The sequence below is a fragment of the Notolepis coatsorum genome (genome assembly GCF_963971535.1).
Source record: "Notolepis coatsorum genome assembly, chromosome: 8".
Classification (NCBI taxonomy): Eukaryota; Metazoa; Chordata; class Actinopteri; order Aulopiformes; family Paralepididae; genus Notolepis; species Notolepis coatsorum.
Window position 1 is genome coordinate 64,216,100 of NC_140172.1, and position 22,600 is coordinate 64,238,699.

General features: G+C 44.3%; 1 protein-coding gene across 2 annotated transcripts in view; it reads left to right on the plus strand.

Annotated features, from left to right (window-relative positions):
- gria3a (glutamate receptor, ionotropic, AMPA 3a) overlaps positions 1–22,600 on the plus strand; it is a gene marked incomplete at both ends in the record, with an annotated part of 399,585 nt that overhangs the window by 81,268 nt on the left and 295,717 nt on the right. The window lies entirely within an intron of this gene.

A 22,600-nucleotide genomic window follows, 5' to 3' on the forward strand; every position in this document is an offset into this window, starting at 1 on the left:
GCAATTCCGTTATGCCCCCCACTACGAGAATCCTGGTGATGTCAGGGGTCATGTGCTATAATGCTATAGGAGTTTTGGCTACAGACTTTTCCTTATTTTGTGGTAATCTGCCTCTCTCTGGACTCATGAACAGTCATGTCCCGTTCATAAACTGCCCTCTGGACATCTAAACAAGCAACAGATCAAGCACCCAGACGCAGCAATGATCATAGCCGGCGACTTAAACCAGGCGAATCTGAAGAAAGTGATGCCAAACTTCTTCCAGCACATCGCTTGCACCACCAGGGGAGGAAATACGCTTGATCATTGTTACACCCCGTTTAGAACCGGTTACAAGGCAGTACCAGCACCTCCATTAGCTGGTTCAACAAGCACATCGGATCACGACGCCATCTTGCTTATCCCCGCCTACCGGCAGAGATCACGTGACGCTGTCGTGTCACGTGAGGTAAAGAAGTGGTCCGACCAATCAGAGGCCACGCTACAGGATGCACTCGAGGACGTCGACTGGGGGATGATTCAGGCCAGCTCCAGTGACGTCAGTGAGTTTGCTGATGTTGTTGTCAGTTTCATAACAACACTAACCGATAGCATTGTACCCACGAAGATGATTCGGATATTCCCGAACCAGAAACCGTGGGTTGACAATACTATCCGAGTGGCCCTGAATGCTCGCACCACTGCTTATAACCTAGGCAGAGCGTCAGGAAATATGGATGAGTATAAGGCTACAGTCTATACTCTGCACAAGGCCGTAAAGCTTGCTAAGAGGACATACGCTGGCAAGATGGAGGCACAAATGGCCCAGAACAATACAAGAGGTTTACTATATGGCGAGGACTACGGACGATAACTGACTACAAAGTCAGCGCCCCCTCAATCGGGAGTGCCGGAGCCTCTCTCGCGGATCAACTCAACTCCTTTTACGCGCGGTTCGGTGCAAACAGTGGCGACGCTAGCTCACCGGCTAACGACGTCACTGGCGCGCCGGCCACCGTGGAGGGGGGGGGGGGGGGGCATCCGCGGGGGGGGGGGGGGGCACTCTCATTGACGGAACACAGTGTGAGAAGAGCATTTATGCGGGTGAATACCAGGAAAGCAGCTGGCCCAGATGGGATAACAGGATGGATACTTAAGTCCTGTGCTAACCAGCTAGCCCCAGTGTTCACCACCATATTCAATCTATCCCTGGCTGAGTCTGTGGTCCCTGCCTGCTTCAAGGTGTCCACTATAATCCCAGTACCAAAAAAATCCTCCCCAGCAGGTCTTAATGACTACAGACCGGTGGCACTCACCTCTGTGGTCATGACATTTTTTGAGAGGCTGGTTAAGGATTACATTTGTGCCTCTCTCCCCAGTGATATGGACCCTTTGCAATTTGCATACAGGTCAAACAGGTCCACTGATGATGCGGTCTCTCAGGTACTACACAACATCCTCTCTCACCTAGACAGCCAGAAGGGGGGCTATGTGAGACTGTTGTTCATTGACTATAGCTCAGCGTTCAACACCATAGTCCCTACCAGACTGGTGGACAAGCTGATCGAGCTGGGTCTGAGCTCCGCTCTGAGCACCTGGATACTGGACTTTCTGAGTGAAAGGCCTCAGGCAGTCAGGGTGGGGGGTCAGACCTCCAACACCATCACCCTGAGTATCAGGTGCCCCCTGCTGTATTCACTCTACACACATGACTGTGTGGCCAGGTTCAGCTCCAACTCCATAGTGAAGTTTGCGGACGACACAGTGGTGGTGGGGCTGATCTCTGATAACGACGAGAAGGCCTACCGAGAGGAGGTTGATGTACTGGCACGCTGGTGTCAGGACAACAGCCTGCTCCTGAACATTGGTAAAACCAAGGAGCTGATCGTGGATTTTAGGAGAACACAGCAGGGGACACACACACCACTGTGGATAAACAGGGCTACCGTGGACAGGGTGAGCAGCTTTAAGTACCTGGGGGTCCACATCTCAGAGGACCTGACATGGACAACACACATAGACTCAGTTGTAAAAAAAGGCGAAGCAGCGCCTCTACCACCTGAGACAGTTAAGGAAGTTCAGAGTATCGGGGAAGATACTCCAGTCCTTCTACTCCGGAGCTGTAGAGAGCATCTTGACTGGAAACATCACTGCCTGGTATGGAAACAGCAAGGCACAGGACAAGAAGGCCCTACAGAAAGTGGTGCGCTCAGCTGAGCGTACTACGTGTATGGCACTACCACCCCTGCAGGTCTTATATAACAAGAAGTGCAAATCCAGAGCCTGCAGAATAATGAAAGACCCTCACCACCCCAACAACAGCCTGTTCAAGCTGCTGCGGTCAGGCAAACGCCTGCACACACCAGCAACTAGGACAGAGAGACTTCGGCTCAGCTTCTTCCCCCAGGCCATCAGAGTCTTGAACACTGAACTCTCCACACACAAACACACATGAGCACACACACAACACACATACTGTATACGCTCACACACTAACAGACACTTTAGCACGAACACACACATGCTGCACACGCACACACTCAACGGTCACTTTACACAATGAAAAGGTCACTTTAAAAAAAGTAATTAATTAATAAATAAAAAAGAACGAGAGTGGTTCTTGTATAGTAAATAGATGGATATAGCAAGATAGCATAAGGATATATAGTATAACTGTATATTGTATAGTATTGTATAGTAGTGTACATAAGACCCAGTGCCTCATCCGTAGCTAACACTGTATTGCACTATCGCAGGACCTTAGCATGTCTTTACCATGCTTTTTGTAAACTTTATGTACATTATACCTGTTATGTCTTATTTTTATTTGTATTACTTGTATTATTGCACAATCGCTGCGGGCATGACCACCCGCATTTCACTGTATGCTTGTATGCCGTGACAAATAAAACTCTTGACTTGACTTGACTCTGCTGCCATCCTGTGGCCTGTTGCTGCTATTGCCGCTACTGCCTGTATTCATGTTTCACCTGTCGTCTCTAGTCCTTTTTTTGATCCACTTTTTCTCCCATTTTTCTATTTTTCTCCCATCCCAATTTTCATATCGTCCAATTCAACCCTCCCCTGTCTTCGAACGTTGTTTCTTGCCTCCCACAAGCCGGCTGCAATGTGGACTAAGTCATACATAGCACGAGTCCCCTCCAATACTCGAGGTAACAGCCGTTGCATCTTTTCACCTGCGCGGCTCGATCTCTCAGCGTCGGGGGTCTGGGCTTTGGAGGGGCCCCGCCCCCGTCGCTTCTTGATTCTACTGCGCAGGCGCACCAACCGACCTGTAGGAGTCGCTGTCCACAACGCCCGATCCCCACCCTTCAGTTTCCCTCCCCGTAATACGGCCAATGTGTATTACTGTGGATGACCAGCTAAACTGAAAGCAATGTGGAGAGCGGGGCTCGAACAGCATTCGTTGCCAGCGCCTTGCCCACTGCGCCACGTAGCCGCCCCTGTCGTCTCTAGTCCTATCCATGTTTATTAATCTGTTCTCTGTCGTGTTCACTACTCTGCTCCCTGTGTATCTGCTATCTGTGCTATTCCGCGTTGTCTAGTCTAGTGTTGTTCTCCGGTGTCCGTGTATCTATTGTTATTTAGTCATGTCATGTTTTAGTCTGTGTTGTTTCCCCAGCTGTGACTCATTATCATTACCTCCTCAAGTCAAGTCAAGTCAAGTCAAGAGTTTTAATTGTCACGGCATACAGGTATACAATGAAATGCGGGTGGTCTTGCCCGCAACGATGTGCAATACAGTGGTACATATAATAGAATCAAAAGAAGAAAACAACATTGTGCAGTAAACAGGTAACAGGTAACATGGAGTGACATCTCGGTATCTGTACATAGTTATTTACAGAGCATATGGGACATGCTAGTTAGCTTTGGTAGTGCAATACACTGTTCCTGTTATTCTAATTTAAAGTGTCCTTTCCTTTGGCCATAAGTGTGCGTGTGTGCGACATGAGTGTGTGCCCGCTCATGTTAAAGTGTTAAGTGGCTGCTCGTGTGTGAGCGTGCACAGTGTGCGTGTCGTGTGTGTGTTCATGTAGCTTGTGTGTGGATAGTTCAATGTTCTGAGCACTCAATGTTCATTGTTCATGGCTCTGATGGCCTGGGGGAAGAAGCTGAGCCTAAGCCGCTCTGTCCTAGTAGCTGGGGTTCGCAGGCGTCTGCCTGACCTCAGCAGCTGAAACAGGCTGTTATTGGGGTGGTGAGGGTCTTTCATTATCCTGCAGGCTCTGGATTTGCACCTCTTGTTGTATAGAACCTGCAGGGGGGGTAGTGCAATACCCGTGGTACGCTCGGCTGTATTTATACCTGCGTCTCCCTTGTTTGCGTCATTGTCCTGTTCCGTGTATCCTGTTACCTTGTGTTCCGTATGCTCTACCCAGTCCGTCCGTGTTTACCTTGTACCATGTCTTGCCCTCGTGAAGATCCTGTCGTGTACCCTGTCGTTGCCTGCCTTTCGCGGAATTCCCCTTTGTTCAGTCAGTTAGTAAGTTATTCCAGTGTTCCTCATTTTGTCGCTCTCCTTTGCTTTTCAAGTCTCAGTCAGTTTCTTTTTTTCTTTTTTTGAGTTTATGTTTTCCCTCTGAGCCAGCCCAGCTGCGCATTTTATGTTCCGTGCTTCGTGTTTGTACTTTTGTTGCCACCGCAAGTAAATCGTTATTGTTCCTCATTCAGTCGACTTTTGCCTCGACTCTCTAATCGCCTCTGTCCTGCGTTTGGGTCCACACTCCCCCACGCTCCACACCTCACCAGATTCTAACATATTTTTTAATTGCTACTTTGAATTGTCAAGTTCCCTGCCCTATCAGAGAGAAACCACTATCAGAAGACCTCACAGGCTCCAGACTAACTTAACTTTATCCAGTGGTCGCACATGCTTGGTCGCACCCTTTTTAAATATAATAATTTTTTTATTACATTCTAAATATTAGGCTATTATAATGAACTCATAGAGCATTCTTCTTTATCACTATAACCTCAATATAGCCAATTAGGATATTAGACAGTCTTCCATTATGACACGGGCAAAGACAATCTCACATTCTTTGGTAGAGACATCGGTGGCACCATCTATCATAAATGATAGGTCGGGGGTGTTATCTATAGATCTACTTTATGTGGTCAAGCCAGCGTAGGTATACACACTATACTAGTAGTGCATTATACGCAGTTGTTGTTGTGACTAGAAAAGTAGAGCCAAGGGTACATTGTCACTCAAACAGCACTGCCAGTGACAGCACTGGCAAGTCAGCGGAGTAATATAATAATATAATAAAATAATGTTATTATTATATATCAGGAGCTTGCACAAACTAGCCGAGACCTGTAATTTTGAGAGTGAAAATGTCTGCGATATATTAGTCATCAGGTTACTTGACAAAGAACGATTAGAAAAGTTACAGTTGAAGGCAGATCTCATGCTCAACAATGCAATAGAAATGGTGCGACAGTCAGAGAAGGTGACAGGTCACTAGGTCAGTAAGCAAGGCGCATGCTTTGGCAGCTAAATTGAGTGGTCAACAGGGACAAATGTCCAGCACACAACACAGGCTAACCCAGATACAGTGATGCTCAAACCAAGAATGAGAAGAATGGCAAACATGGACAGAGAAGCAATGAGAGAATGCACACATGTTACAGATGTGAGAACAGCCATTCAAAAGGGCACTGCAAAGCCATAAACGTTGAATGTCATACAGTACCTGCAGAAAAATAGGCCATTTAATTTGTTGTACCAGGAATACTTGTATTCTGCACCTTTCTTTTTTTTTTGTATTTTATTTTTTTATTATTTTTTAAACAAACACATAAACAAACATGACAACACACGATAAGATATACAAGCATTAATTGTCAGAGCACATCCAATGAGATCACATTTAGTTAATTGTCTTATATAAGATATACCCCTAATACCTGTTATCTAAAAAACCTACACACATATGCTCCAGCTCGAACCCCCCCCTCCCGGACCCCACCTTGAGAAGTACCTCCACTATCCCTCGCACCTAACCAGACACTACCATTATAAGCTAGCTTTTATTCTCTCCACCACTTCTAACCACATTGACATTTTGGATTCATTGAGACCCAGAATTCTTGCTGTAGATATTTCTTGATAAATTACATCGAGATATGTAAGAAACCAAACTTTACGGCAGATTTTTTCCGGTTGAAACCAGCGTGATGCGATCAGCTTTTTAGCTACTGTGATACCCGATAAAACCAATCTCTTTAGCTGTGGATTCACTGCAAACTCAAAAACATCATTCAATAGTAATACCGAGGGGTGTACAGGTATATTCCAAGATACGAGTTTTGATATTTGTTGGGTCACATCTTTCCAGAATGCCTTAACTGGTGAGCAGTCCCAATACATGTGCATAAATGTCCCTTCGTCCCCCTTTGTACATTGGGAGCATTTGGAGTCTTGTTTAAGCCCCATTCGGCACAGTCTTATAGGAGTCAGGTATGTCCTGTGAATATAGTTAAGATTGATTTGTTGATGATCCGGGTTCCTTGATGTAAGTCGGACATTTGCCCAGGCTCCTTGCCAATCAAAGTCATTTTCCAGGTCTGGTATATTCCTCCTCCAGACAGAGTCTAGTTGGAGGGTTTCATACGAGGACGTTAGTAATTGATGATAAAATTCTGAAACAAAACCTCTCGATGTCTCCCTTTCGTAGAAGAATTTGTGGTATCTGTGGTGTTCAATTGGTCTGTCTAATGGAACACCGTGAGACTTCAAACATAGCTGTAATTGTTTGTAAAAAAGCCATGTGGACTTGGTGAGATTAAATTTTTTGCGTATTTCTTTATCACTACAAAAACCCTGTTTGTTAAAAACATCCCCTAATGAGTGTATGCCTTGCTCTTCCCATATAGGGAATCTTATCTCAGTGGTGTACATAGAATCGAATGTGCACAGTGAGCAAAGAGCAATACAATTACCGTTGCTACCTCAGCTAACGTTACATAAATTACTACTCACAGCCCTCCAGGCATTGCTGTTCATACTGTATCTTGGTCGTGGTAAGACCTGGTCGTACAAACAAGGTTTGTTGGAAACTGCCAAAATTAGCTTCTCCTCCATTAACGATTGGTTTGTTTTGTCCTCAGATACCTCAGATTTGTAATCCCTCCCCTCGGTTGATTTGGTCTGTCGACAAGAAGGTGACTTTGGTGCGCTCCGAGGCTAAAGTTGAAACCTTTTCAACAGAGCACCCTATAAAGCGCTGTTTAAAAAATGTGAGACGCATAGTTTGGAGGAGACTACCTGCCTGTCGCGACAAAACCATTGAAGGCAATAGGAAATTACTGCTCATGAAAGGCGCAGGCTCATTGAAAAAGGCGTCCAATGATCACTGCCTAAGATTGTGAAGGTTACCGAAACGTTGTGTATTAAATATAGTGTATCCAGTAAAAGGACAAGAGTTCTCTTCTCTTGCTTATGGACATTTCCTCCTACGCACCTGTCTACAAGAAACTGAAGGTATGCATGAGCCTGTTTATATCAAAGGTAATCTGTAATGGGATGCTGTAAGACTCACTAGTTAGTGGAGTAATACTTAACTGTAATGTTCTGACAGTCTGAAAATATTTACTGACTGTGCTTTCATATGTAACTCACATTGTGTTGAGGCATATAGAGGGAGGATGTTGTGTAGTGATCTTTAGATCTACTTTATGCAGTCAACCCAGCGTAGATATACACACTATAATAGCAGTGCATTATACGCAGATGTTGTTGTGACTAGAAAAGTAGAACCACAGGTACATAGTTGTTATGTCACGTCTGTTATTAATAAAGAGTTACCTAGTTTCTACAAGGAAACAAAACAATACAGGGGGGGCGGAGGCCATTTTGTCACCAGTCTTTTCCCAGAGGTTGTCTGATACTGCTCCTATAAACTGGGCACAGGCCACGTCAGTGTGATCTGGGAGTCACTATGTTATAGGCAGTAGCCTAATGGGAGGGCCTCAGCGTTTCGGGTCATGCATCGGTCCCTGCTGGTTTTGTGTTTCGTTGTGCAACTTCAAAGTTTCAAGCTTAAACTGTATTGACCCGGTTGCCTGCAATACACATACAGTATTGCTTTCCTCTTGTACCACAACCACAGGTACTGCGTTGGCCATTGTGGTTGAAAGTAGTACTTTCTCTTCTTCACTGGCTCAGTCTGTCTCTCCCTGTCTGCACCTTCATAATCAGTGGCATCTGAGTCAGAACCTCTTGGTAGATCTCTCTCCTCACCAGCCTCCTCCACCGGCCTCCTCCTCTCTCTCCTGACCAGCCTCCTCCTCTCCTTCCAAACCAGCCTCCTCCTCTCTCTCCTCCTCCTCCTCCTCCTCCTCCTCCTCCTCCTCCTCCTCCTCCTCCTCCCCACCAGCCTCCTCCTCTCTCTCGTCAGTATCCTCCTCTTCCTCCTCCTCCCCACCAGCCTCCTCTCTCTCCTCCTCCTCCCCACCAGCCTCCTCCTCTCTCTCCTCCTCCTTCTCCTCCTCCTCCTCCTCCTCCTCCTCCTCCTCCTCCTCCTCCTCTTCCTCCTCCTCCCCACCAGCCTCCTCCTCCTCCTCATCGTCCTCTCTCTCCTCCTCTTCCTCCTCCCCACCAGCCTCCTCCTCCTCCCCACCAGTCTCCTCCTCCTCCTCTCTCTCCCCACCAACCTCCTCCTCTCTCTCTCGTGAGTCTCCTCCTCCTCCTCTTCCCCACCAGCCTCCTCTCTCTCCTCCTCCTCCTCCCCACCAGCCTCCTCCTCTCTCTCCTCCTCCTCCTCCCCACCAGCCTCCTCCTCTCCTCCTCCTCCCCTCCCCACCTTCCTTAAAGCACACTCAGTCACTGGTCGCATGGTTCCTTGCCTCTCAAGGTAAAGAGTCTGTGTGAACCCGCAGGTAAAGAGTCTGTGTGAACCCGCAGGTAAAGAGTCTGTGTGAACCCGCAGGTAAAGAGTCTGTGTGAACCCGCAGGTGAAGCTAAAACCCATTCATTTTCTCATGCTGTGTGAGGTAGAGGCAAACCCTTATTTGGGCAGAAAATACGATGACACACATGAGAGGTCGGTAGTAGGCGATCATCTCACCGGGGGCAAAGCGCGGAGAGTACAGTAAGTGGCGTGACGTGCCTGCGTCCCTCCACATTAAACACATCAAATATTTCATTACATTCCATTAATATGGAATTCCATAATCCCCCATCCCCTCATTCTAAGTGGTCCAAAACCTTTTTAATGCTACGCCTGTGTAATGATCCTAAATGGCTTCAACCGTGAGAGCTGTGAATGCTGCTATCAGAGGCCGCCTGTGACTTTCTTCTGCTTCAGTAGGAATGAGTCAGTCACACACACACACACACACACACACACACACACACACACACACACGCGCGCGCGCACACACGCACACGCACTCATGCACACACACACGCACGCATGCACACACACACACACACACACATACATACATACACACATGCACGCGCACACACACGCACACACACACACATGCACACACACACGCACACACACACGCACACACACACAGGTGCTGGTGATTCTGAAGAAGCTGCAGCTGCCTGGGTTTTAAATCCTTGCCGCTCTCTGGATGATGATCATTTAGCTCTAATTGGATTATATAAAAGACAGAACACGGCATGACTGTGACTTCACGCCTTCCACGTCCCTTTGCCCCTGCGACAACGTGGACGACTAGCTGCCGGCATCCTCTGCTCTTTACATTTGCTCTGAAGCGGTCAGCGTCTGGAGAATCTGTGTTACGACTAGGGATGAGCACCGGGTAATGTTTTCCCAGATCAAGTACTCGCACGAATTACTTGAGGGATGATCGAGTACTTGTTTAGGGATCTATTTTTAGAACGCATCTTAAAGAGCATGGCAGCAGCAATAACCAAATATTGCGCGGAGTCACACACACACACACACACACACACACACACACACACACACACACACACACACACACACACACACACACACACACACACACACACACACACACACACACACACACACACACACACAGAGGCTACAAATTGTATTATGTCTCGCTCCACAGACATAGCAATGCACAGCAATATACCCGATGTTTAATGCATATCAGTCAAAACAGTCAGGTACCATTTGTTATAATTAAATGTACTCCACTCTGTCTGCAGCAGGTATCTCCGCTCATGGAACAGCATGTTCATATCAATGAACGCTATGCAAAATGGGTAACATGTTCTTGGCACAATTAGGAAATGCACAAACACGAACTGCTGTTTTTATCTATAAGATAATGCTAAGCTAACTGTATCCCAATGCAACCACTGGCACTGGCAACTTTAATTTAACCAGGCAGGTCAATTAAGAAGACAATTTACATGTCAGTTAAAAGGCTAGGTGATTATGTGTATATGTGTGTATTGTGTATGTGTATGTGTATGTGTATTGTGTATTGTGTATGTGTATGTGTATGTGTATTGTGTATGTGTATGTGTATGTGTATTGTGTATGTGTACATGTATGTGTATGTGTATGTGTATTGTGTATGTGTATGTGTATGTGTATTGTGTAGTATGTGTATGTGTATTGTGTATGTGTATTGTGTAGTATGTGTATGTGTATGTGTATTGTGTATGTGTATGTGTATGTCGGCTGGTTATCCGGAGGTTCCCGGTTCGATTCCCGCTCCTCCCGGGCAGTGTGTCGAAGTGTCCTTGAGCAAGACACTTAACCCCTAACTGCTCCCGATGAGCAGGTTGGCACCTTGCATGGTCGCCACTGCCATTGTGTGTGAATGTGTGAGTGAATGGGTCAAATGTGAGGAACAAATTGTAAAGCGCTTTGGATAAAAGCGCTATATAAATGCAGTCATTTACCATTTATGTGTATGTGTATGTATTTCAATGGCGGTTCCAGTTTCCGAGTCAGGCCTGTACAGACCGGAGTGTGGCCCTGTTGACTTTGCATTGGTTCCTGTTACACTGAAAACATTTGAAACCTGTTGTTGTTCATTGAACGAAAGCTTTTCTTTCTCACTTCCCTTCCCTCACCTGTATGGAACTCCATTAGAAGCGGGTGTTTTATCTACCATGTACTGCTCGCACATGAAAGGAACTGTCCGCTGGTTCTACCTGGAGTAGTTTGTAGGCTACATTTTATACGTCTGCATAGATTGCTTTTCTTTTGAACAGTTTTCTCCAGAAATTGAAGATGATAAAAAAATAACGGAAAACGCTTAATCTTTCCCCCGTATTACGGAACACAAAAGAGAACAGAGATAGTTGTTGGGGGAAACATTTTAAATAATTTTTGTATTCCGTTTGTGTTCGGCTTCTCGCTAAATCTCATTAAGGGCTTCGTTATTGCTCGGATTGGGGTGTGAGCCAGCCTTTTGATCTGGGCTGTGGTGTGTGTGTGTCGCCGTGTGTCTGTGTCAGATCTCAGGAGCCGATAATTAGTTGGCTGCTTGGGCGGCGTGGCGGGGAGGGGAATGTGATTATGGGGGAGTTTATTGTCTCTCTCGGGCACAATCAACCTTCCTTCACCACGAGCCTCCTAAAATCTGGCCCCTACACACGGCCCTATAACGTGACTTATGGGGCCTCTTTCCCCCAGCCGCGTCCGGACCGGAACGCCACACCATCTGCAACACGCTGCCCGTTACCACCCAGCATGACACACTATAAACACCAGTAGTTGAGGATGGAACCCACACTAGTACACTACGCAGCACAGCTTGTGTTTGCTGACAGAGAAGTAACCGTCCTTATTTAGGCAGCCAATCCCTGTGTGTCTCCGTCCCCACGTCCCCCATAGGGATTATAAAATGCTAATCATCATTCATCTGGGGTTTCATCTCTGTATCCTTGCATGGGCTACTGGAGGCTTTTTTTTTTTTTTTACTGTGTTATGATTTACTGTCGCTTGCCAGTCCTGGACAGAGAGCATTTTAAAAGGGGCAATGATAATATGCCTTCGTCCCCAGCTTGAAAACAGGCGTGAAAATGAAAATGGAGATGATTCTGTAGTACAAAATCTACATTCAGCACAGTGTACATTTTAATGTATTTTTTCTTCTCTCCATTTAAAAGGAGTGTAACGGAGGTCCGTGAGTAATATCCACAGTCACGATGGACGTGTGTTGTGAAGTGACTGTGGCAGTAAGCGGTACTGCGAGTTAAACTCACTTCCCCTTAAAAGACACATAGACACGTTACCAATAAGTGAATTCATCTCTTGGTATAGCGGTGCGGCCAACCCGTGTTTGAAACTCCCTCGGGGCATTGACATTTAACACAACGCAGAAGGAGTAACATACGATCGGTCACAGGAACACGCCAACATTATGGGAAATGTGCTTACCGTTTTCTTCAGAGTCAAAGAAGAAGACATATACCAATTTCTTCTCTGTGCGTTCAGTAGAAAGCTGTCCAGCTGGTATCTCTCTTCTTGTCTGACTCTGGAGAAGACTGTAAGCGCATTTCCCATAATGTTGGTGTGTTCCTTTAGCTGGTGGTATTTTCTTTATTTTATTTAACCTTTATTTATCCAGGCAAGCAATTAAGAACAAATTATTATATACAAAAGCAGCCTGTCCAAGGAGAGAGAGGGAGAGCGAGAACCAGAGGGAGAGAGAGAGAAGAAAGGGGGAGAGGGAGGGAGGTAGGTGAGGGGACTTAGGGGGAGGAGAGAATAGTCTGAGGGTTATGCGTGCGATTGGGAGACAGTCAGCAGGTGCAACAGTCGGTTAAGATCTGTTGCAGATTTTGTTTAAAAGCAGTGAGCGATGTGAGGGCAGTGCGTTCAAGGGTGTTTTGTATTATACATTTGTACGTATATCAGTTACTCAACCCGTGTAACCTTGAATTCCTGAAAACATTACGTTTTTATCGCACGCTTCGACAGTGAATGGAGAATCCAAACACGGTATCCATACTTGATGCACTGAAGTTAATGGGGCCAATTTTAACAACAGCAAAACCATATAAAAACATCCGTTTATAAACTCTCAAACACATTGTGCGGTATAATCCAAGTCTTGTTTATCCAGTCGTACTGTATGCTCACTACTTCACTTTTCGCTAAACACTTGCTAACAAAAACGATGGGGCAACGTGCCTTTTCAGCACTGGACCCAGAGCTGTGGAATCAGCTCCCAGAAACAATTAGGGCCTCAGACTCCACTACTGTTTTAAAATCAAAACTGAAGACGCATCTCTTCCACAGTGCTTTTCCCCAGGGTCCTGATATGTTCTTTTTATGTGCTTTCCTTGGCCATTCTATCGTTTGAATTTATCAGATTTTTTATCTTTTATTATGATGTATATTTGTATTTAGTATGCCATGTTAAAGCACATTGAGACTACATTGTATTTTAAAGTGTGCTCTATAAATAAAATTCATTATTAAACATTTCCATATAAGTGCTGCCTCATACCACTTTGAAATACATATTTTCTCCCAGAGCCGAACCAAGCTGTGTAATCACCAGAGAAAAGTCCCAATTTAACTTCAGTCCTACTTAAGTTATCGTGTATGAATTTATAATAACTTCGGTTGCTCTTCTCTAAAAATCCTAATTTGCAATCGTTTGTATTCCCTGTTCTGCTGATGTCTTTATATGAGACTGCTACAGAAACCTGTGGATCACGACTCTCCACTTCCCAGTAACAGCGTCCAGTCAGACCCTCTCTACCTATAATCTGACGTCAGTAGGTGAATATTTCTGGGTGATGTGACTGTACTTGAGCCATCACTGTTACTTTTCTGTTCCCCTCAGACAAAGACAGGTGTCTGTGTGCTGTGTTTGGGTCCAGTGTGATCTGACAGGAATATTGTAAAAAGTCAGCTCTGGTCTTGGGCTCCGATGACAATACAATCTTTACCTCATTTACTGTATTTGAAATCATGGGCCACTGCTCTAGAAGAAAGTCCATTCGTTTTCTCTCAGCTTAGACACAGCCTCAGTCACATCTGTAAAGTACAGGAGAGGAGGGGCATTGATGCTGGGTAAGTCTGTAGACTCACTAGGACTGGAGAGAGGGAGGGGTAACTCTGTAGAAAATGGATGTGGTCCTCTGTGTGCAGTGTTTCCCCTAGGATTTTTTTCAGGGGGGGTGGTAAATAATAATATAATAATAACTTTATTTGTATAGCACTTTTCATACAGAGGTTGCAGTTCAACGTGCTTCACAACAGTAAAAAATACAGGCATAAGCGAGCATAAAAAGATAGACAGGTAGAATCACAGTGTTTCACATTAGGATCTAACATCCCAATAGGCTCTCCGCTTACAGTTTTCAGTAACACAAATAGTAAAAATAGTTTAAAATGATTCAGTTTAAAAATAGTCAAAAAATTATAAAATAGAACGGACATAAAAAAATACAGGCATGAGCGAGCATAGCAAGGTATGGCAAATCACAGTGTTTCACATTAGGATCTAGCATCCTAATAGGCTCTCTATTCAGTAATACAAATAATCACAGTGTTTCACATTTGGATCTAGCAAATAATAAAAATTGTTTAAAATGATTCAGTTTAAAAATAGTCATCAGTAAGAAGTAAAACGTGCAATAACCGACACATGAATTTGATAGGCAGTGTATAAGAGTAGGCAGGGTAAGAATAGTGCAGGTAAATACAAGTTGTGTCAGGATATCCCTGATGTTTCCTCTTGCCACTAGGTGGTAGCAGATATCTATCAGTGAAATGCCTGAGCAAAGAGATAGGTTTTAAGCTGTCTTTTAAAGATGTCTAGCGAGTTGGCTTCCCTGATGTTTTGGGGTAGTTTGTTCCATAGTTTTGGGGCATAGTTGATAAAGGCTGCATTACCGATCCTCTTTTGACTGCTTCTGGGAGCCTCTAGTAGTCCAGCAGCTGATGATCGCAGTGTTCTTGCTGGTGTGTAATTTATTAGAGTGTTGGCGATGTAGCTAGGTCCCTGTCCATTTAGAGCTTTGTATGTAAGGAGAAGGACCTTAAAGTCAATTCTAAATGTTACAGGAAGCCAGTGTAAAGCAGCTAAGACTGGACTAATGTGCTCTCTCCTTTTGGTTCTAGTTAGCAGTCGGGCTGCAGAGTTTTGGATTAGCTGAAGCCTATCTGTGGTTTTCTTAGGGAGACCTGTGAAAAGTGCATTACAGTAGTCTAACCGGCTAGATATGAATGCATGAATTAGCTTCTCAGCATCGTTCTGATTAATAAATGGTCGTACTTTTGCTATATTTCTAAGATGGAAGAACGATGTTTTCGTCACTTTGCTAATATGAGAATTGAAGTTCAGTTCTGAATCTATGATAACCCCAAGACTAGTGACCTCAGATTTGATCCAAGGGGTTAGTCCCCCCAGGTTCTTTATTAATGTTTCTTTTTTAGTTTTGGAGCCGATAATTAGAATTTCAGTTTTGTTCTCGTTTAGTTTCAGGAAGTTCTTACTCATCCATTTATTTATTGCCAGTAAGCAGTCTGTAATGGAGCTAATCGCTGTATCATTTGGTTCAGCAGATATGTACAGTTGTGTATCATCCGCATAGCTATGGAAATCTACATTATGTTCTCTGATGATATCACCCAGCGGTAACATGTAAAGGGAGAAGAGTAAAGGACCTAAGCAACTCCCTTGTGCAACTCCATAGTTGTTGTCGTATATATCAGACATGTGATCTCCTAGTTTAACATAGAATTTCCTCCCTCTGATGTATGTTTTAAACCAGCCCAGCACATGTTCTGAGAAACCGACATGGTTTTCAAGACGATCGATTAGAATATCGTGATCGATTGTATCAAATGCTGCACTGAGATCTAACAGGATAAGGATGGAGATCTTATTCTCGTCAGAGTTTAGTCTGAGGTCACTGATTATTTTGGTGAGGGCAGTTTCAGTGCTATGATATTTTCTGAATCCTGACTGAAATTCTTCTAAGATGTTGTTTTCTTCAAGAAAGGAATTTATTTGAACTGAAACTATCTTTTCAAGTACTTTACTAATGAATGGTAGGTTGGATATTGGACGATAATTTGCCATTTCATTACTATCCAAGTTAGGTTTTTTTAGTAATGGCTTTACAACTGCTGTTTTAAAGGCATCCGGGAAAATACCAGTCCTAAGGGAAGTGTTTATGATATCTAGCACAGGGCTTGAAACACTATTAATTAAATACCCGTTTGAAGAAAGCTGTAGGTATAGGGTCAATGTCTGAGGTGGAGGAGTTACATTCTGAGACAGTTTTGCAGAGTACATCTAATGTGATGCATGTGAAACTTCGCATGGTTACATTGCGCGGTTTGCCGCAATCAGCTTTATTTCCATCATGAGTAATGCTGGCCCTGATCAAGGTTATTTTGTTGTTAAAGAATAGTGCAAGTTCTTCACACTTAACCGTTGATGACTGAGGAGGTGTAGGGGCAGTGTTGAGTAGTACATTAATAGTGGAAAAAAGGATTCTGGAGTTTCCAGCATTTTCTGTAATGATTTTAGCGAAGTAATCTTTCCTTGCTAAGCGGATGGTTTTATTATAAGCAGTTAAAGCATCTTTGTATATATCACAGCATATGGTGGTTTTTGAACGAAACAATGAACGAACGAACGAACAATGAACACTACACAACAACAACCATCAAACGCACATAGCACACACATCCACACGCACACACTCACTTTAAACAAACACACTGTAGCACCCACTCCACACACTTTATAGCACACACTCACTTTAAACAAACACACTGTAGCACCCACTCCCCACACTTTATTTTTATTGATGAAGGATTGCACTACAACTCGTACACCTTACTGTAAATTGTACCTAAATTGTACCTCATCCCATCTCTGCTTTGCACTATATAGTACTGTACATTAGTACACTGCATAGTATTGTATATTATATGGTAACTCAGTTACGTCTATTCTGCATCGAACATTGTACATATGTCTATACTGAACACTGACCTCATTTTCTACTTCTAAATTACATGCTATACTATGTTATTTGATACTATCTTGTCTAGCACAGTCTCTGGAGCGTAACAGTAAGAAGCATTTTGTATGAAAGTATTCTGTACTTCTGTATGACAACTATTAAAGAAACTTGAAACTTGAAACTTTTTGTTTTTCTCCATTTTCGCTCCGCTGCACGACATTTCCTTTTTTCTTTGTTGACCGTATTATAGTTTAACTAGGGCGAGGCTCTAGTTTTCTTCTTTTTCGTTTTTAATGGGGCGACAGAATTTAATATAGATGACATTGCATCATTGAGATTTTCGACCATTTCATTTAGAGAGCTGTCATGATTGTGTGGTTCATGTAGTCTGATAAGATCAATGAACTTTGATTCAGCTTTGTCGTTTAGGAGCCTCTTTTTAACTATGATTTCTTTTTTTGTTTTAGTAAGGGTTATTTGAGTATCAAAAAATATACAGTGATGGTCGGAGAGAAGGTAATTCAGTTATTGAGATATTTGTTATGCTTAGCCCAGTTGTTGTTATAACTAAGTCTAGTGTATTCCCAAGCCTGTGAGTTGCATTTGTTATATGCTGTATTAGGTCAAAGCTATCCAGTAGATTTTTTAGTTCTATAGTTTTGGAGTCTGTTTTCTTATTAAAATGGATGTTCAAGTCTCCATTTAGGATCACCTTATCATATCCGGTAACACATAGTGAGATCAGTTCAGAGAGCTCCTGTATAAATATTGGTGAGTGTCTAGGCGGGCGGTATATTGTGACAATAATAGTTGATTCTGTTTTTAGTTCAATGGCAAGATATTCCATTGACATGAACTCGCCTAGTTCTGTGATTCTAAACAAGAGTTTTGAGGAGAAGATTGCTGCAACTCCTCCGCCCCTTTTATTTTTTCTGGGTATTTGAAAAAAGTTATAGTCTGGTGGACAAGCTTCTATCATTATTGATGTAGCTGTGTCATTATTTAGCCATGTCTCTACTAGGCAGATGCAATCTAAGTTATTTTCTTTAATCAGATAATTTACTAAGAATGTTTTATTATTCAGTGATCTGACATTTAGGAAAGCTAATTTTATTTGTTGGACTTCTTTAGAGGAGGTCTGCTTTGGCTTGACCTTGATGGCCCTGAGGTTAATAGCAGGTAAACGCATTGATGGCATATATTTTTCACCATGCCATTGGCTGGTTATGATTACCGGTATGTTTTGAGAGATGGCATGGCAATTGTGCTATACTGCACCGTACTGACTGTACTGTGCTTTCGGGAACATTTGATCAGACGAGATGGCCTTGTGTGATATGGGGGGGGGGGACGGGACGCCTTGTGCTGCTGCTGCACTTCGTGGTGAGATTGTGTCCTTCATGACTATCTCTCGTGCTGGTATGAGCTTAATATTCTTGGAGGCCATTAAGGCATGACGCATGTTTGCTGCTAGGAGCTTTGAACCTAAGCGATTTGGGAAGAAGCCATTTCTTTGAAAACGTTCTGGGTTATTCCAGAAAACATTGAAGTTGTCAATGAATTTCAGGCCGTGTACAAGACATGCAGCCCCTAACCATGAATTAAAATTTAGGAGTCGACTGAATGCTTCTTGTCCTCTGCGAAAGCATGCAATTGGTCCACTGATGGACACATCAGTGTCTATGTACACAGACTGATGTTTGTCTAGTGTGTTCATTAAACGTGTGAAATCGTCTTTCAAAGTCTCTGTGCCAGTCTTCTTTCGCAGGATGTCAAACGATCCAGAGTGAATGACAATTTTTGTTATTCCCGGTCTGATTAGTGTTGGAAGTATTTCGGCCAGCTCTTTCACAGATGTATTGTCTAGACAGATATTTTCTGTGTTTGCCATCTCCACATACCTTGTTGTGGAATCTCCAATCAGTATGCAGTCTATTTTCTGTGTGAGGTTAGCATTTTTCTTTCCAACAGTTTTGGGGCCGTTTGTTTTTGGGCTAGGCCTAGTCTGCCGGTTCTTTCCACAGTCCTGTGGCCTTGGTGAAGCCTCGTTAGCCTTCTCAATAGCCGGCATGTTAACGCTGGTCCCGTACCTTCGGTGTTGGCTACCGCGACGTTCTCCTCGGCGCATGATAGTCTCTTCGCTGTTAGCCGTTAGCTCGGTCTGGGTCGTGTTTGCTAGCCGTGTCGCTCGTGGCTCTGTTTTCCTCGTCGTCTCGTCGTTAGCGTGTGCTCCGATGTGCCGGCTGTTAGCTTCGCTAGCATTAGCGTGAGCTCCGGCATGCAAACTGTTTGCTTCGCTAGTGTTAGCGTGAGCTCCGGTATTCCTGCTATTAGCGTCGTTAGCGTGAGCTCCGTTCCGCTCGCTGTTTGCTTCGCTAGCGTCGTTAGCCACGCTTCTATGTCTCTTTGCTTTTGGTGTTGATATGCGTGTTTCCGAGAGTAGGTTGAAACTATTTCCTGGCGGTACCGGGGGCGAGGTAATAGTCGTGTTCCTGGTTAGTTTATTTCTCTTTGGTCTAGCTCCTTGCTTGTGCCAGGGACTGTCTTTGTGCTGTACTGTAGCTAGTCTAGGCTAGCTAGTGGTAGGCCCCTAAAACTACTAGTGTTGTCGCAGGGCGCCCGTCTCACAGATACGTGGTGTCAACAGTGTCGTCATAGACGTGCGCAGTAAGGCGGTTGTTAGTATCCGTGCATTTCTCTACACTGAGCTGAAATGAAACGATTGCACATAAATTAGGTAAATAAATATTAACAATATTTATTTACAACACATAAATGTACTTATTTACAATTATACATACAGTAGTGACAAGACACATATGAACTATTTACAATACAGGGAGGCACATACAACACTCATAACTATTTACAACCACAGAAAGCGAGAATGGCTTATATGAACTATCCAGTTCATATATCAACTTATATCAACTATCCAGTTCGTTTTTATAGTGTAACGTTTGGTTACTTGAAGGAGAGAGAGAGAGAGACAGACTTGTTACATGCGATGCTAGTCAGTCTCGGAATGGATTTGGTAGCTTTTTTTCTGTGTTTCCGTAGACTGTGCCGCACCACAGTTTTAAAGTCTTAGTGAAGATTGATTTATATGAAAACCGATGTATGTATAATTTAGCTAGCTCGCCAACGTTACTGTGATTAAAGCAAAAAACAAAACAATAAAAAATTGGCGGGCGGGCCGCGTCTATGCTTTTACCAACGCGTTCGTGTTTCCGGGTAATAATAATAATAATAATAATAATATTGCATTTCACTGTAGACCGCAGCAGCGATAGAAATATATGGTGAATGTAGCTGTGCATTCACTGTACATGTATTGCAGGACAATGTGTGTACTGCCTAATATCTGTGTTAGTACAATTATATATAAAACGATATAGTTCTGACCTCAACTTCCACTCCTATGCCGACGACACTCAACTCTACCTCTCCACCAAACCATCCACCCATCTCCCCCCACACTCCCTTATCAACTGCCTGCACGAAATAAAAACCTGGATGTCATCAAATTTCCTCAAGCTCAACAACAATAAAACCGAGCTCATGGTTGTGGCACCCAAGGCCCTGCTCCGGAAGGTTGGGGATCTCACCCTCAACATTGACGGCTGCTCCATCTCCCCATCCCCTAAGGTCCGCAACCTGGGCGTTATCCTGGACTCCACCCTTTCCTATCAATCCCATGTAAATTCCCTCACCAAATCCGCCTTCTTTCACCTCCGAAACATTTCCAGACTCCGACCATCACTTTCCGACACCACAGCTGAGACCCTCATCCACGCCTTCGTCACCTCCCGCCTGGACTACTGCAACGGGGTCCTGTCCGGGGTCCCAAGCAAAACCCTGGACAGGCTCCAGTATGTTCAAAATTCAGCTGCCAGGGTTCTAACCCGCACCAAACCCTGGCAGCACATCACCCCCATCCTCATCCAGCTCCACTGGCTCCCCATCAAATCCCGCATCACCTACAAAACCCTCCTGCTCACCTACAAATCCCTTCACGCCCTGGCACCTCAGTACCTCACTGACCTCCTCCACCCCTACACTCAGTCACGGTCCCTGCGATCCACGGACACTGGTCAGCTCTCCATCCCCCGAACCAGACTGCGGACGTTCGGGGACAGAGCTTTCAGTGTGGCAGCTCCCACCCTCTGGAACTCCCTCCCCGCAGAACTCCGCACCACCCCAACTCTGGACTCATTTAAAAAACTGCTCAAAACCCACCTCTTCAACCTGGCCTTCAACCCCTAACTTTCTCACTTTATATGTATGTGTTGTGTCTGTCCACTATGTTTGTTGACTTGTTATCTCCCCCCCCCCCCCCCCTTATGTAAAGCGACCTTGGGTCCTCTGAAAGGCGCTATATAAAACGAAGTATTATTATTATTATATTATTATATATTTTAGCGACTAGCCCACTAGCGTGAACGGGCTCCTTTCCTCAGAGCAGCCCGCTTGTATCACCACGCTCGGCGCTGCTGCGATGGTGCAGGAGGTTGCCTCGCTAGTGGGCTAGTCGCTCAAATATATATATCGTTGTGCTCCAACCCCATTTCCCCCGACCCGATGCCACCGGTGATGGCCGACGGAAACAACGCCGGCAGAGGACCGCGACGGTGATTGATTGAATGAAAATGAAAATGAAAATGTTATTAAAAGATTGCAGAATGGGTACAATACAGTACGGCTCAATACACACAATTGTTAAGGGGATGCAGACCAGAGAAAGACTTTCGTCTTGTTTACATAAGGGTCCCCCATTTTCAATTCATAATGAATTTTAAGTAAGGGTGCAACTTGCTCCGTGCAATCCATTCTTTGTGGATCTAGCCCATGTCTACTCTAGAGCGACCAAGCTGTTCATTTCTGGTAATGGCGCATTAACCACAGAAGCGAAGGCTCCATTACCGGAAATTACCAGCTCGGCTGGAGGATTTGAAAGGGGTAATCTTTAAGGCTGTCAAAGTTAACGCGTTATTAACATGTTAACACACAATTATTTTAAAGCCACAATCTTTTTTAACGCAAGGTTAACGTTTTACTAGACTTCACTCAGGTGTATTATTGACAGCCTCATTGATACTATGTTTGTTTCTGACTCAAAGTGTGTGTATGTGTGTGTGAGAGAGAGAGAGAGATGAGGAAAGAGAGAAAGAGAGCTGGGAGAGAGGGGGGTGAGAGAGATGAGGAAGGGGAAAGAGAGCTGGGAGAGTGTGTGTGTGAGAGAGAGAAAGGGGGGGGGGGGGGCGGGGGGGGGGGGGTGAGTCCTCAGCCCTAGTGTGGGTGAATGTAACAAGTTCCTAACGTTTTCTTTCCGCAATTATTTCATGCACACTTTATTCATTGTTTAAAATTATTATTTTCTTTTAAGTTATTTTGTGCATCACTCTGTTTTGAATTTGATGCAAATTTGCAATGCATGAGGGTCATCCTTTTGTGTTAAATGGCTGCATAAAGCAAGCATTTGTTGACTCTCATGTTGATAAGAGTATTAAAGGTCCCCTATCTTATAAATGGCCTTTTCCAGTGGTTTGCATTGTTTTCTAACAATGTGGGGTTGTACCAACACTGACTAGATGTGAAATTTGATCTTCAGTGCGATTTCTCGTCAGTTGGAATGCATTTCAATTTGGACACCATACTGGCATCATTATTGCATCATGTGTC